Source organism: Miniopterus natalensis, chromosome 2 (genome assembly GCF_054644295.1).
Source record: "Miniopterus natalensis isolate mMinNat1 chromosome 2, mMinNat1.hap1, whole genome shotgun sequence".
Lineage (NCBI taxonomy): Eukaryota > Metazoa > Chordata > Mammalia > Chiroptera > Miniopteridae > Miniopterus > Miniopterus natalensis.
Window position 1 is genome coordinate 170092033 of NC_142082.1, and position 12881 is coordinate 170104913.

General features: G+C 46.4%; 1 protein-coding gene across 1 annotated transcript in view; it reads left to right on the plus strand.

Annotated features, from left to right (window-relative positions):
* Nucleotides 1-11464: 11464 nt before the first annotated feature.
* Nucleotides 11465-12881, plus strand: part of NEDD1 (NEDD1 gamma-tubulin ring complex targeting factor) — a 34234-nt gene continuing 32817 nt past the window's right edge. The window contains exon 1 of the mRNA XM_016221821.2: nucleotides 11465-11900. The gene's annotated coding sequence lies outside the window, so the exon portion shown is untranslated. The remainder of the gene's footprint in view (nucleotides 11901-12881) is intronic.

Below are 12881 nucleotides of genomic sequence, written 5' to 3' on the forward strand. Positions count from 1 at the left end.
CAAACTAACAGCCAGAAAGCACTTTTTTCTTTACAAAAGATGCATCTAGACTCATGGAAATTAGGTCATCAGGTGAAGGATTGTTCCCTCTGATAGAATTCCTAGTTTTTTCTTCTAGTTTAAAATGAGAGCAGCTGTTCTTATTCAAAGTCAAACCATGCACATAAAGCTAACTTAATGTACCCTTTATTAGAGAAGCACACACTGAACCAATTAGCTACACGACCCTGTAATGTTGCATCAAAGCCTGTGGCATGTTATTAGAAACCAAGTGATAGAGAGCATCTTTTACTTTGTGTTTAGAGAGCACAGGAGAGCTATTCGGCCGCAGGTGAGCCTAAGTGGGTACAGGCGGACAAAGCATCCTCCATCAAGGTGCAGGCGCGAGGGCTATGGTGTTCGAGTCTCCTTGAGAGCTAATATCAATCAGTAGCCGCAGGAGATGCGAAGAGTCACTCTCGGGGCTGAACCCTCCTTTAATCTTTTCTGGAAGAGCCCCATCGCGGATCAACCAAAACAGCTAAATGTAAGAGTGGGTTTGTAGTAGGCAAATAACCCATGTGGCGGTGTCTTGAATCACGTATTTGATGTTGTTGTTTTTCATAGACTTAGAAAGGGTGAAGAAAGCCTGAATCACAGAATCTGTGATGTAAATTTACATCAAGTTTTTATTGTCCAGTAACTTTCTCCAAAAAACTTGAAACTTACTGGCACAGAAGAAAAACTAGTCGCTCTTTTAGGCAGAAACCCTGATTTTGTTTTTGGAGGGTTTTTTTTTTTTGCAAGTACAGCATCTACCACAGCAGTTGGGATATGGGGTTTGATAAATATTTGGTGACGAATGGCTGTGTGTGCTGAGCTGAGAAGTCAGAACTCACCCTAAAAGCGCCAGGGAGCCGCCTCTCGAAGCCAGTTGAGGGAAGGAGTGCAATGGTCATATTTGCTTTGTAGGAAGAGCTTCTGGCAATGGTTGGGAGCATGCATTACAGAGGGCCAGACCTGGAGGCAAGACAACTCCCTGGGAGGTAACAGGAATATCGCAGGCCAGAGAGTCTGAGCTAGGTAGGGCATGTTAAGGTAAAAAGTAGAGCCTAGTTTTAAGGATACTTAAAAAATAAAATCTATATGATCTAATGATTGATATAATGTGGAGGGAGAGAGGAGATAGGGTAGCAGGACTCTAACAAGGATTCTCGTTTGGTCTTTTGGTAATGGATAACTGGTTGAAATGCAGAATATAGTAACAGGAGAAGCAGGTTGGTATTAAAAACAATAGGTTTTCTGTAGCCCCTTTGGGCTTGAGGTGCTTGTGGGATGTCTGATGTGGGATAAATAGAGTGGAAATGGGTTTCGAAGCTGCGGATGTTGATGCTATTTCACAGGAAGAAAAGCATGGTGTGAAAATCCAGGGGTCGAGTGCCAGGAGATCAAGATGGAGTAGCCAGAGAGGTGGGATTAAAGCTAAGAGAATATGTAAGAAACAGAACAGAGACACATGGGCTTCCAAAAGACTGAGTGAGGTAAAAACTATGAAGCCAGATTGGGTATATTGGAACTCCTTAGTAAGAGCAGCTGTTAGTTTTCTTTTGGTTGCAAGTGCTGGAAACTCAAATCAAGTTAGCTTAAGGAATGTATTAGTTCATATTCATGGGGAGGAGAAGAGAGGGGCCAGGGTCTAAAATGATATTCTTATTTTCCCCCTGTCTTTCCCCATCTGCCCTCATTCACACACCTCTGTCCTCTGTTTCCGTCTCATTTCTTTTCTGCTGCAGACAGGCATCTGGTCCCCAGAGAAAGACAAGACTGTAGCTAGCTGCAGGCTCACAGCTTCTCATCCTTGTAAATCCAGAGACAAGAGGGAACTCTCTTTACCCAGTTCAGGATGTACAACTTTCTGGGAAGGACTCTGGCTGGCCGGGCCAGCCCGGGTCATGAGCCTACCCCCAGGCCAGGGGTAGGGACTGTGAATGGTCATGCCACCAGATGCACATGGTTTGATAAAGAAGGAACAAATCCGAAAGAAGGACGCGGGAGAGCTGCTGTTTCCAGAATAGACGGTTGGAACTGAGGCAACCAGAAGCAACGGATGCCTGCAATCTGGTGAACAATTCCGGCGGAAGCTGGTTTGCAGTTCAAACCCAGTCAGCCTTTTCGACTCAGCTCTGAGAGATATTGATTAAAAAATGAAGACGAATGCCCATAGACTAGTCTTCACTTTGACGAGGCTCGCCTGTTACCTGAACATATGGATTTAGTTGTTTATCTTCCCTAAAAGTGACACCTGTAGCCAAGAATATTGTAATAATAACTATGGATGGTGCCAGTGGGTACTAGACCTATCGGGGTGGCCCCAGCCTAGGGCATATAAGTGTCTAATCACTGTGTTGTACAACAGAAGCTAACCTGATATTGTTTATCAACTGTAATCAAAAATAAATTTTCTTAAAAAGTAAGAAAAGGAAAGAAAAGTAGACTTTCTGCTCCCTTATGGTAACTGAAACTTGTTTTTGGCATGAAGTAAGATTACAAAGTGACTTATTTTTTAAAACAAAATCAACGGGACATTTCCCAAGGTGCTCACTTGGGGAGGCTGTGCATTTAGCCCCGCCGTGATGTTTACTGCACAAGACATCTTTGAAACGCCTCTTTGGAATTTGCCTCAGCTTAAACGGGTAAAAATCCAGGTACTTTTAAGAACAACTCTGAGCTTTGAAAACAAGCCAAGTTGTCATTTGGAGTAAAATTTGGTCAAAGAGGCGAGCCCTAGGAAAACAACACAACCAGGTAACAGGACCGTGCGATAGAGTCCCCTTCCTCTCCGGAACCCTAGCCACCTGCCCCTCTCTCTCTCTCCCAATCCTGTCACCACCTTTCTCAAAATCCGCCAGTGACTTCTGGCTCCTGACAGAGGAGTGCCCGGGCCCTTTGGTCTGGCAGCCGAGGCTCTTTGCCGTGTGGCTGAGGTTTGTTACTGGTTCCTCCTTTCAGCCCGATGAGCTGAGCTCTTGAATGTTTTCTGTTCATTCCTTATGATGTTTTACCTTTTGGTTTTCTCTCCATGTTCAATGGACAGTCCACACGAATGTCCAGACTTTTTAAAAAACTTACCTGCAGTTTTGTGAGAATCTGGTATTGGGGTTGATGTGATGTTGGAGTTAACGATAATGATATATTTAATAGAGCACTAGGGGTTAAAGGATAGCGGGACACCTAACACAGATGATACTGGTCATTACAGTCTAGTCAAAAGAGCAAGCGTAGTCTTTAAAGTGAGACTGACTGCCTTTGGATTCTAGCTCTGCCCTTTCCTAGCCTGCTGTCTTTAAGCAATTAATTTAATATTTCTCTAAGCGGCCGTTCTCCCTACAGTAAGATGGAGATAATGACATCGGTTTCATAGCTTCATTGAGAGGATTAGAATAGAAGACGTCATGAAAGATTTTAAAATAATCTTAGAGAGGGAAGGACCTCTACATAAGCTTAATAAAATCCAGAAGTCATAAAAGATTGATATTTAGGCTGCATAAAATGTCACCATTTTTGCAGGGCAAAAAATACCATAATCAAAGCCAAAATTGGGTAGACTAGAAAAAAAATGTTTGTGACACTTATGACAAAGGGATTATTATTTCCTTTCTCCTTTAAATCAACGAGGGGAAAAAACCAACCCAGTAAAAAAATATATGGACAAAAGACATAAAAATAGCTCACTGCAAAGAAGATACAAGTAACTTTTGAACATACAAAAAGATGTTCAGTCTCACTTGTAATACAATAAATGCAAAGGAAAACTCACTGATATATTTCCACCTGACAACTGACAATGACGTGGGAAGGTACTCACTCCATACAGTGTTAAGGGGAACGTGAATAGGTGCAGCTTCCTAGAAGGCGGTTTGGCAACAGCACACAAATGTCACTGCGTACTCTTTTGAGCAATTCCACGTCTGTATGGTAGCCAATGGCCACAACTGGTTACTGGGCACTTGACATGGGGCTCATCTGAACTGAGCCACATGAGATGTGCTTTAAGTATAAAATACACATACAGCGGATTTCAAGGACTTAGGGCAAGTAAAAGAATGTAAAGTGTCTCATTATTAATTTTTTATACTGATTTACATGTTGAAATAATAATATCTGGGACATAATGTGTTAAATATAACTCATTTTGAAAATTAATTTTACTTGTTTCTTTTGCTTTTTTAAATGTGGCTGCTAGAACATTTAAATTGCATATGTTTTTCACATTACATTACATTGCTACTGAGTAATGCTTCAGTTAGCATATATAGTTCTACTTGCATATATGGGAAATTATGTATATATAAAGAGCATGTCAAAGCATTATTATTCACTGACAGGGGCTTTGCTAAATAAGACATGGTACATCCACACAATGGAATATTATGTGACCAGAAAAAGGAATGAGACCAACATGTACGCAGATGGGGAACTGTCTGATATATATTATTAAGTGGACAAAAAGAAGCCCAGAAAAGCTGTATAGTGCCCGGCCAGCATAGCTCAGCCAGTGAGCACCGACCTAGGATCCAGGAGGTCGTTGTTCCATGCCCCGCTGGGGCACATGCCCGGGTTGTGGGCTGGATCCCCAGTCGGGGAGTGTGGGAGGCAGCCGACCAATGACTCATCACTGATGTTTCTATCTCTCTCCCTCTCCCTTCCTCTCTCTGAAATCAATAAAAAACATATTTAAAAGAAAAAAAGTGGAGGTGGACCCCCAGGAAATGCCCACCCCTTTCTTCCCTGCACTCTGGCCAGCGGCCCACCGTCCTAACAGTCTTTTCACGTGCGTGCTGCTTTCACAGCAGGGCTCCGGAGGTGTCGAGTGCAAATGGGCTGAGGCTACGCTGATCCTATGACATGTCCTGGAAACCAGTTCTTCCCCCCAGCAAATTCCAGAAACTCGTTTGCTTACTTTTCTACCTCCCTCATGGACATGGAAGGCAGCTTGTGTAATGCATACCTGCAGTCAGTGTACTATTATAGGCTGTCTGCAAATTTTATCACTATATTAAGGGCTGAAGCGAAATGTTCCAGTTCTTACATTCTCGGCACTAAAACCTGTGCTCTCTTGTCAGTCTCTCGATCCTCCGGCAGGTAAACGCTTTTTTCTTTCCGCATCAGAAGCTCCCGGGCGCCTTGCCTCCCCCTTTGTCTGCTCCCATCGCCCCTTCTCGCCTTCAGGAAGTTTGCTGATTGATTGCTTCTCACGGCCTATGTCTGGCTCTCCTGCCCTGTGTCTAAATTTAAGGCATTAGAGCCATCCTGCAGAAAAGTCAGCGTGCAATCAGTTGCATTTGCTCATAAGCACCTTTCGGTTGTTTTTGAACAAAAGTCTCTGGATTCTGGCTCCTTATTTCCATCCCCATTGCCTCTGCCCGAGTCCCCCTCCTTCTTGTCTGGAACACGTCCATTAGCTCTTAACCAGTCGGCATGCTTTCAGGCTTCCCGCCGGCAATCCATTTTCCACTTGACTGTTACATTCGAAAAACAGATTCTGAAAAACAGATTCATCCATTCATCAAACATTTTTTTAGGTAAATCCTTCTTGTCAAGCATCCCGGTAGGTCCTGGGGACACAGAGACATATTTTCCTGTGCGGCTGTACTCCTGAGTTTTGAGTCTAGTGTGGGGATGGGGGTGACAATGAGTAGACACAGATTTTGCATCCACGGGGGCAGGCGCGGGATGCCACGGCAGCGCCCAGCGGGAAGGGACAGTTTCTCACTCCCTGCCAGCTGGTCACGTTGGAGAGAGGCAGAGGGACAGGTTCTACCTAAGCAGCAGCAAGGGCAAAGGCCGGACGGGGTTACATGGCACCCCTGGTCGGTCAGGCGGACAGGTAGCCGGAGAAGAGCCGTGCACACGGGCATGATGCAGTGGAGAAGGGCCTAGTGGGTCACACAAAGGAATTTAGACTTTATTCTAAGGGTCTAGATTTTTTTTAAAAGGTTTTTTTTCTTTTTTCTTTTCTCTTTTCTTTTTCTTTAATATACCTTTATTGGTTTCAAGAGAGAGGAAGAGAGAGAGAGAAACATCAGTGATGAGGGCGTCATTGATCGGCTGCCTCCTGCACGCCCCCTACTGGGGATCGAGCCCACAACCCGGGCATGTGCCCTGACTGGGAACTGAACTGCCATCTCCTGGATCCTAGGTCGATGCTCACCCCCTGAGCCACGCTGGCGGGGCTGAGGGTCTGGATTTAATGCAGAGCAGTCATGTGATCAGATTTGCATTTTTATGAAAAACATTGAGGCAGGAGTTTGAAGGATGGTTAGAGGGGTAAAGGACTGAGGCCAGGAAGACAAATTAGGCTACTATTTCAACAACCCGGTCAAGAGTCAAGGATGGTCTGAATGAAGATAACCGCGGTGAGGGTAGCAAGCAGTGGGCAGGTTTGAGAGGTCGTCGTCAATAAAACAGACTGGGTTTAGTGATTACCTACTTGGATGCTTGTGAGAAGGAGGGAAAGAAGTTTAAAGTCAGAATTGACTGGCGTATGTGTGGTCTGAGCCCTCGGGATGCTAGGAGGAGCTATGGAAGAGGGAGAGGCTTTGCAGAGAGCTGGTTCTGTGATCTGGAAAAGATGGGAGCCGTGAGTACAGGGGTCTGCACTCAGGTGAGAGCTCTGGGCTGGAGACAGTCATTCTTTACCCATTTATGCATTCAACAGGTAGATACTGAGTGCCTACTGTATGCCAGGCACTGTTTTAAGCCCTGGGGATATAATGGCAAAAACAAAGCAAAACAAAAACAGGACAAGTTCCTATTCTTGTGGCACTTTCATTCCAGTAAACAGACTGGACCAAACAAACCAAACAGCAAGTAAATAAATGTGTAATATGGTAAAATGTCAAGTAGTTATGTGCTTTGAAGACAGAGCATGATGAGATGTGGGGGATATTTTAGATGAGGTGGTCCAGAGAAAAGCATCTCTGAAGAGGTGATATTTGAGCACAAACCTGACTGAAGTGCCCGAGGGAGCCATGGGAACGTGCAAGGGAAGAGTATGCAGGGAAAACCCTGTGGGACGGCAGGGTCTTAAAGGAACGGGCGGTGATGGTCCTGGGGAAGGCCTGCAAGGGGAAGGGATGCAGATGTCCACGTAATAGGACCCCTACCTGAAAACCTTAAATTCTTAAGGATATAGCATCCTGCTTCTGTCTCATATTACGAATGGTTCAATATTGCATTTTACATTTTTTCCTTTCTTTTAAAATTTAATTTAGTTACCAAAAAATCAGACACATTGGACTAAGTTCAAGAGAAGTACATAAAGCTACAAGGATTAACCAAAGAATTTATACACATATATGCATAACCCGTGAACGCAAACAGTGCAGTGAAGGCCTGGGGGGAGGCAGGTGAGGGGTGTAGGTGGTCAATGGGGAAAAGGGGGGACATCTGTAATACTTTCAACAATAAAGATAAATTTAAAGAAATACAGTCCTGTGCCCCTATCCATCACCACCCAGTTACCACTACCCCAGAGGCAACCCTTTCAACTCTTTCTGCTGTGTCCTTTGATATTCATCTCCATCTCTGCATAATAAGCTAATTCATGATCTTTTTTTTTTTTTCCTATTTTAGGCTTTACTTATTGACTTTCCTCCACAGAAGATGAGGAATCAGTTCTCATAGCACCTCCTACACCCCCAGCTACACACAGACACACACTTCCCACCTCCCTACCCTCCCAACATAGCTGTATCATACTTCTGGTTAAATTAACATCGCCTGTTCACTTTTTTATGACTATGTAAATATTATTCACAGCAGAGTTATGTGGTGTACTGTTTTCTATTTCCACTTTTTCTTCCTTGCACCATTTCTTTGTTTTCCTAGCGTTGGTTTTCTGTTATTGTTTGGTTGGTTGATTGGCTTTCTAGTTTTCTGCATATTCAGCCATGAATTAGGCCCCTACCCCCCTCTCCCCAGTTCTGTAAACCTCTTCCGAATATAGTTAAACATGTCAGATATGTGTGTGTGTCTATTTTTGACAATAGCACTCCTGGAGACTTTAGATCTGCGGTCTGGACTGGTTTCTCTTTGGGCCCAGCGCCCAGCTGCTATCCTGGGATTTTCCTTCACCAACATACTGGGCGTTCCCCTTACCTTTCTCAGGCTGGATGCCCAGTGTTCCTCTCTTTCATTTTACTCCTTTGTGTTGGCTGAAGACCTCCTAGAGCTTCCTGATGTGCTGGGCGGTAAATCTGCTGAGACTTTGCAAATCTGAAAATGTTTTTATTCCTTCTTGACACTTGGCTATGACTAGACATTTTTAGGTTACTAATTATTTTCACTCAGGAATATAATGGCATTGTTCCGCTGTCTTGTAAATTCTAATGTTACTATTAAGAACATGGAAGCCATTCTGATTCTTGGAACTTGTTTAGTAACATTTTTTTTTTTTTCACTTTTGAGAATGTTTAAAATCTCTCTCAAGCCAGTGTTCTGAAGTTCGATAAATGTATATTTTGGTGTGTCTTTAAAAAAAAAATTGTTTTTGTCTTAGAAGTCAGGGACGTCCCTCCCTCCCTCCCTCCCTCCTTCCCTCCCTCCCTTCTTTCTCTTTTCTCTTTTCTCTTTTCTCTTTTCTCTTTTCTCTTTTCTCTTTTCTCTTTTCTCTTTTCTCTTTTCTCTTTTCTCTTTTCTCTTTTCTCTTTTCTCTTTTCTCTTTTCTCTTTTCTCTTTTCCCTTCCCTTCCCTTCCCTTCCCTTCCCTTCCCTTCCCTTCCCTTCCCTTCCCTTCCCTTCCCTTCCCTTCCCTTCCCTTCCCTTCCCTTCCCTTCCCTTTCTCCCTCCCCTCCCCTCCCCTCCCCTTCCCTTTTTTTCTTTTCATCTTCACCTGAGGATATTTTTCCCATTGAATTTTTTTAGAGAGACTGGAAGGGAGGGAGGGAGGGGAGAGAAAGAGGGAGAGAAACACCGATGTGAGAGAGACACATTGATTGGCTGCCTCCACCACACACCCCTACAGGAGCCAGGGATCGAACCTGCAACTCAGGTAGGTGCCTTTGATCCTTGACCAGGAGTCCAGGCTGATGCCCTAACCACTGAGCACACTGGCCAGGGCCACTTTATTACTTACTGATCAGGAGCTGTTGGTCCCTGAGATCTTTTATTTTTAAAAAAATAAAATTTATTGAGGTATAATATACCAACAGTAAACTACCTAATTTAAAATATACCCTTTTATGAATTTTGATAGGTATATTGAAACCACCTTGAAACCACCACAATAATCAAGATAAAGAACATTTCCATTACCACCAACTGTGTCAATTACTCCTTTATAATCTAGTCCTTCCTCTAGATAGGCAAATGCTACAGAGTTCTGTCACTATGGATTAGTTTGCATTAAGTCTAGACTGATACCAGGTGTAGGTCCTCTGACCTTGTCTTTGTAGAATAATTGTTTTGGCTAGATTATTTGCCTTCCAATATAAATTTTTGAACTAGCCTGACAATTTGCATACATACAAAATATACCTGCTGGAATTTTGTGGAGATTAAGTTGAATAAGTAGATTACTATGGAAGAATTACTATTCTAGCAAAATTATTTTTCATCTAATTCATATGACAGAATTCTCTATTTAGGCCTTTGACTTCCCTTAGAAATGTTTTATAGTTTTCAGTGTACAATTACTGCACATATTAAAGTCATCTGTAAGTAATTCATGCTTTTGGATGCTGTTGGAAATGGAATTGTAATTTTTATTTCATTTTCCAATTGTTTATTGCTAATACATAGAAATGCTACTCTATTTTTGTATATCGACTTTGAATAGGTCTTGCTAAATTCACTTACTAGTTCTAGGAACTTTTTTTCTGTATTCTTAATGATTTTACAGTACATATCATAGTTTCTGCAAACAGAGTTGTACTTCATCCATCCATCCATCCATCCATCCATCCATCCATCCATCCATCCATCCATCCATCCATCCCTCCACCTATTTGTCTTTTCGCTTGCCGGGCCTGCAGCAGAACCTTGAGGAGTAGCAGAGGGCCAGGCATCCTTGTCTTGTTGTTGATCCTGGGAGAAAAGCGCTCAGTCTTCCACCACCAAGTAATGTTATCTGTGGGCTTTTCGTAGATGTTCTCAAACCAGTTGAGGGTGCTTCCTATCTCCCTTTGAGGTTCCCCATCGATCTTCAGAACTTGCGTGGACTCCTATTTCTTCTCCGGAGAAATTGCGCTCATTAGTTCTCCAGTTATTTGCAATATGGGTACAAACAGCTGGGGCTCATGTGCCCAGCTCAGAAACACGGTCCACACGTACTTGGAGGAAAGCATGCGAACAGTGTTTGCAGAAGAAATGCCCGTATTTATTATAAGTATTCTCAGCAGAAAAATGTCAGGAGAGCTTATCAGAGGCCCGGGTGGAAGGAGCGCTTTCAAACTCAGCTCACGGGCTCCCGCACGTTACCACCATTCCTTTGAAACAACTGTCACAATTTCTCTTTGCAGTTCAGCGTGTAATCATTTATTAACGCCTGCCCCCTAACGTCGAGGCCGCGGCCGGCGGCTGGGAGCTCCGCGGAGCGGGGACCCCGGTGTTCGTCCGCGCCCGTCGCCGGCTACACCCATCTGGGCGCAGCGAGCCTAGCCCGGCGCCTGGCGCGCACGCGGTCAGCGAACGGATGAGTGACGGGCGGAGCAGGAGAGGCCCGGGCGCCGCGGCGGCGGCGGAGGGAGGCGCCCAGGCCCGCAGCTCCCGCCGAGGCCTGGGGGTCACGGCCCCCGCGGGAGGCCCGGCCCCGCGACCCCGAGCCGCCGCCCGGGGGCAGCTGTTCCCCAGGTGACGCCACTCGGGGGTGGGACTTCCGGCCGCTGAAGTTGAACGGTCCGGGCGGGAGCCGGAAGCCCAGCGCGGGAGCGGGCCGCGCCGTGGCCCCCGGTGAGCCGCGGCCGAGAGGTGAGGTTCCGGAGGGCCTGGGGTCAGCGGGCCGTCTCCCGCCGTGTCCCCGCCCGCTCCGAGCCCCGCCCGCCCTCCGGCCGCCTCGGGGGGCGGGTCGGAGGTCCCGGGGTTCCGCGCGCCGGCCGGTCCCGCGCTCGGGGCGGTTGCGGGGCGGGGCGCGGCGGCGGGTTTGGCGCGGAAGTTCCCGGACGCCGCGGGCGGGGGTCGCGCGCCCCGTTTGCTAGGCGCCGGGCCCGCTGGGGCGCGCGGGCGGCGGCCTGCGGGGGGTGTGCTGCCCCGGGAAAGTTTGCCGCGTCTCCGCGGCCCGGCCTGTTTGCAAACGTCTCCCGCACGGCTCGCTCGGCCGGCGCGAGTGCGCTTACGGGCCGTCTCCCGCGGCGCCGCGCGGCCTCCAGCCTGCAGCCGCGGGCTGGTCTTGGTTTGCAGCGCGTGTCGCGGCGCAGCTGCCTCCTGGGCGGTTGTCCCCGAGCCCGGGCCGCGGGGCCGCCGGGCGCCGCCTCGCGTCCCGACCGCTCGCTTTCTGGGGGCTGCGCCCGGACACGCCGGCGTCGCTCGCGCCTCTCCCGCGAGTGTGCCCTTCCCGGGACTGGCAGGGGGCAGACGCGCCCCCGCCCCGCTGCGCTTCACAGAAGGGCATGGACACAACGACTCGGCCAGGGTCGCTGTCGCCTAAATTCTGGACACATCCCTTGAATCCACTTTTTCTGAGCCCCGGCTCAGTGGTCTTCGCACCGCCTCACGCCCCGCGGGGGCCTGGAGTGAGACTGAAGCGAGGGCGCCTTTCGGTCGTGCGGGGCGCAGAGGTCGCCTCTCCTGCCCGCTTGTTCCTGAGCAGGGCGCCAAATCCAAACTCTCTTCCCACGTTGCTGCAGATGACTCTTAACGGCTTTTAGTAGCACCGTATTTATCTGATGAATGAAGCGTAATGAATCACATCAGTGACTTTTTTAGGTAACGCAAGTTTTGGCTTTTTTATAAACACGTTATTATTATTATTATTATTATTATTATTATTATTATTATTATTATTTATCTCTTGGGACTCAAAGGGCCCTGTAATTTATTATTCCTCTAACTTGTCCTTCCTTGGAAATAGGGTATGCTGGACATAAGTGCATCGTTTTGCTAATGACTTGGGAACCTGCCTGTGACATCACTAGTGATGTGCCTGTGCTCTTGCACTGCCCCCACCAGGAAGGCACCCAGGGTCTATTTCCAGGTCCCCTTCTTTCCCTTCCCCTTCCTCATGTATTTTTGAGCAATTCTTTTGACCTGTCGTGTATTACTGCTTGCCGCTCTTTAAAGGTCGGCCTAGAGCAGCTTTTTTGCTTTCTGTCTTCTTTCTAGATTGCTTCAATTTGTGAAGTCACTTTGTCAGCATTGTGCTTGAACTATATACTGTGAATAAATGATACGAGCAAGGACATTGTAGACCAAGAATCGGTATAGGGACTAGTGACATCTCTTTTGGTAGTATTTGCTCATTTTGGAATTTTTTGGAAAAACTGGAGTGTCTGGATTCAGACCTGCTACAGTTTATGATACAATTTTTTAAAGATTAGGAGGTAACCTATTCAACACTTACTTGTGAGTACCTACTGTGTGCCAGGGATGTTTCAAGATGTAAATAAGACAGAACCCTGTTCTGAGGATCTTTGTTTTTTTCAAGTTGGCATGGGGACAGGAGAGCAGACATTATGAGTAAAATAAGAATTGTATATAGGAGAAAGTGCCATGAAAAAAGTGAAACAGGATAATGGGAATAGGGCAACTAGTATGGGGCTGCTTTAGCCATGCTGATCCGAGTAGGCCTTTCTGAGAAGGAGACATTTGAGCTGACACTGGAATGATGTGATGGACAAGACCATGGGAGATCTGGGGAAAGAGCATTCCAGGCAGGAGGAGGGCAGCAAATGGAAGACACTGAGGCAA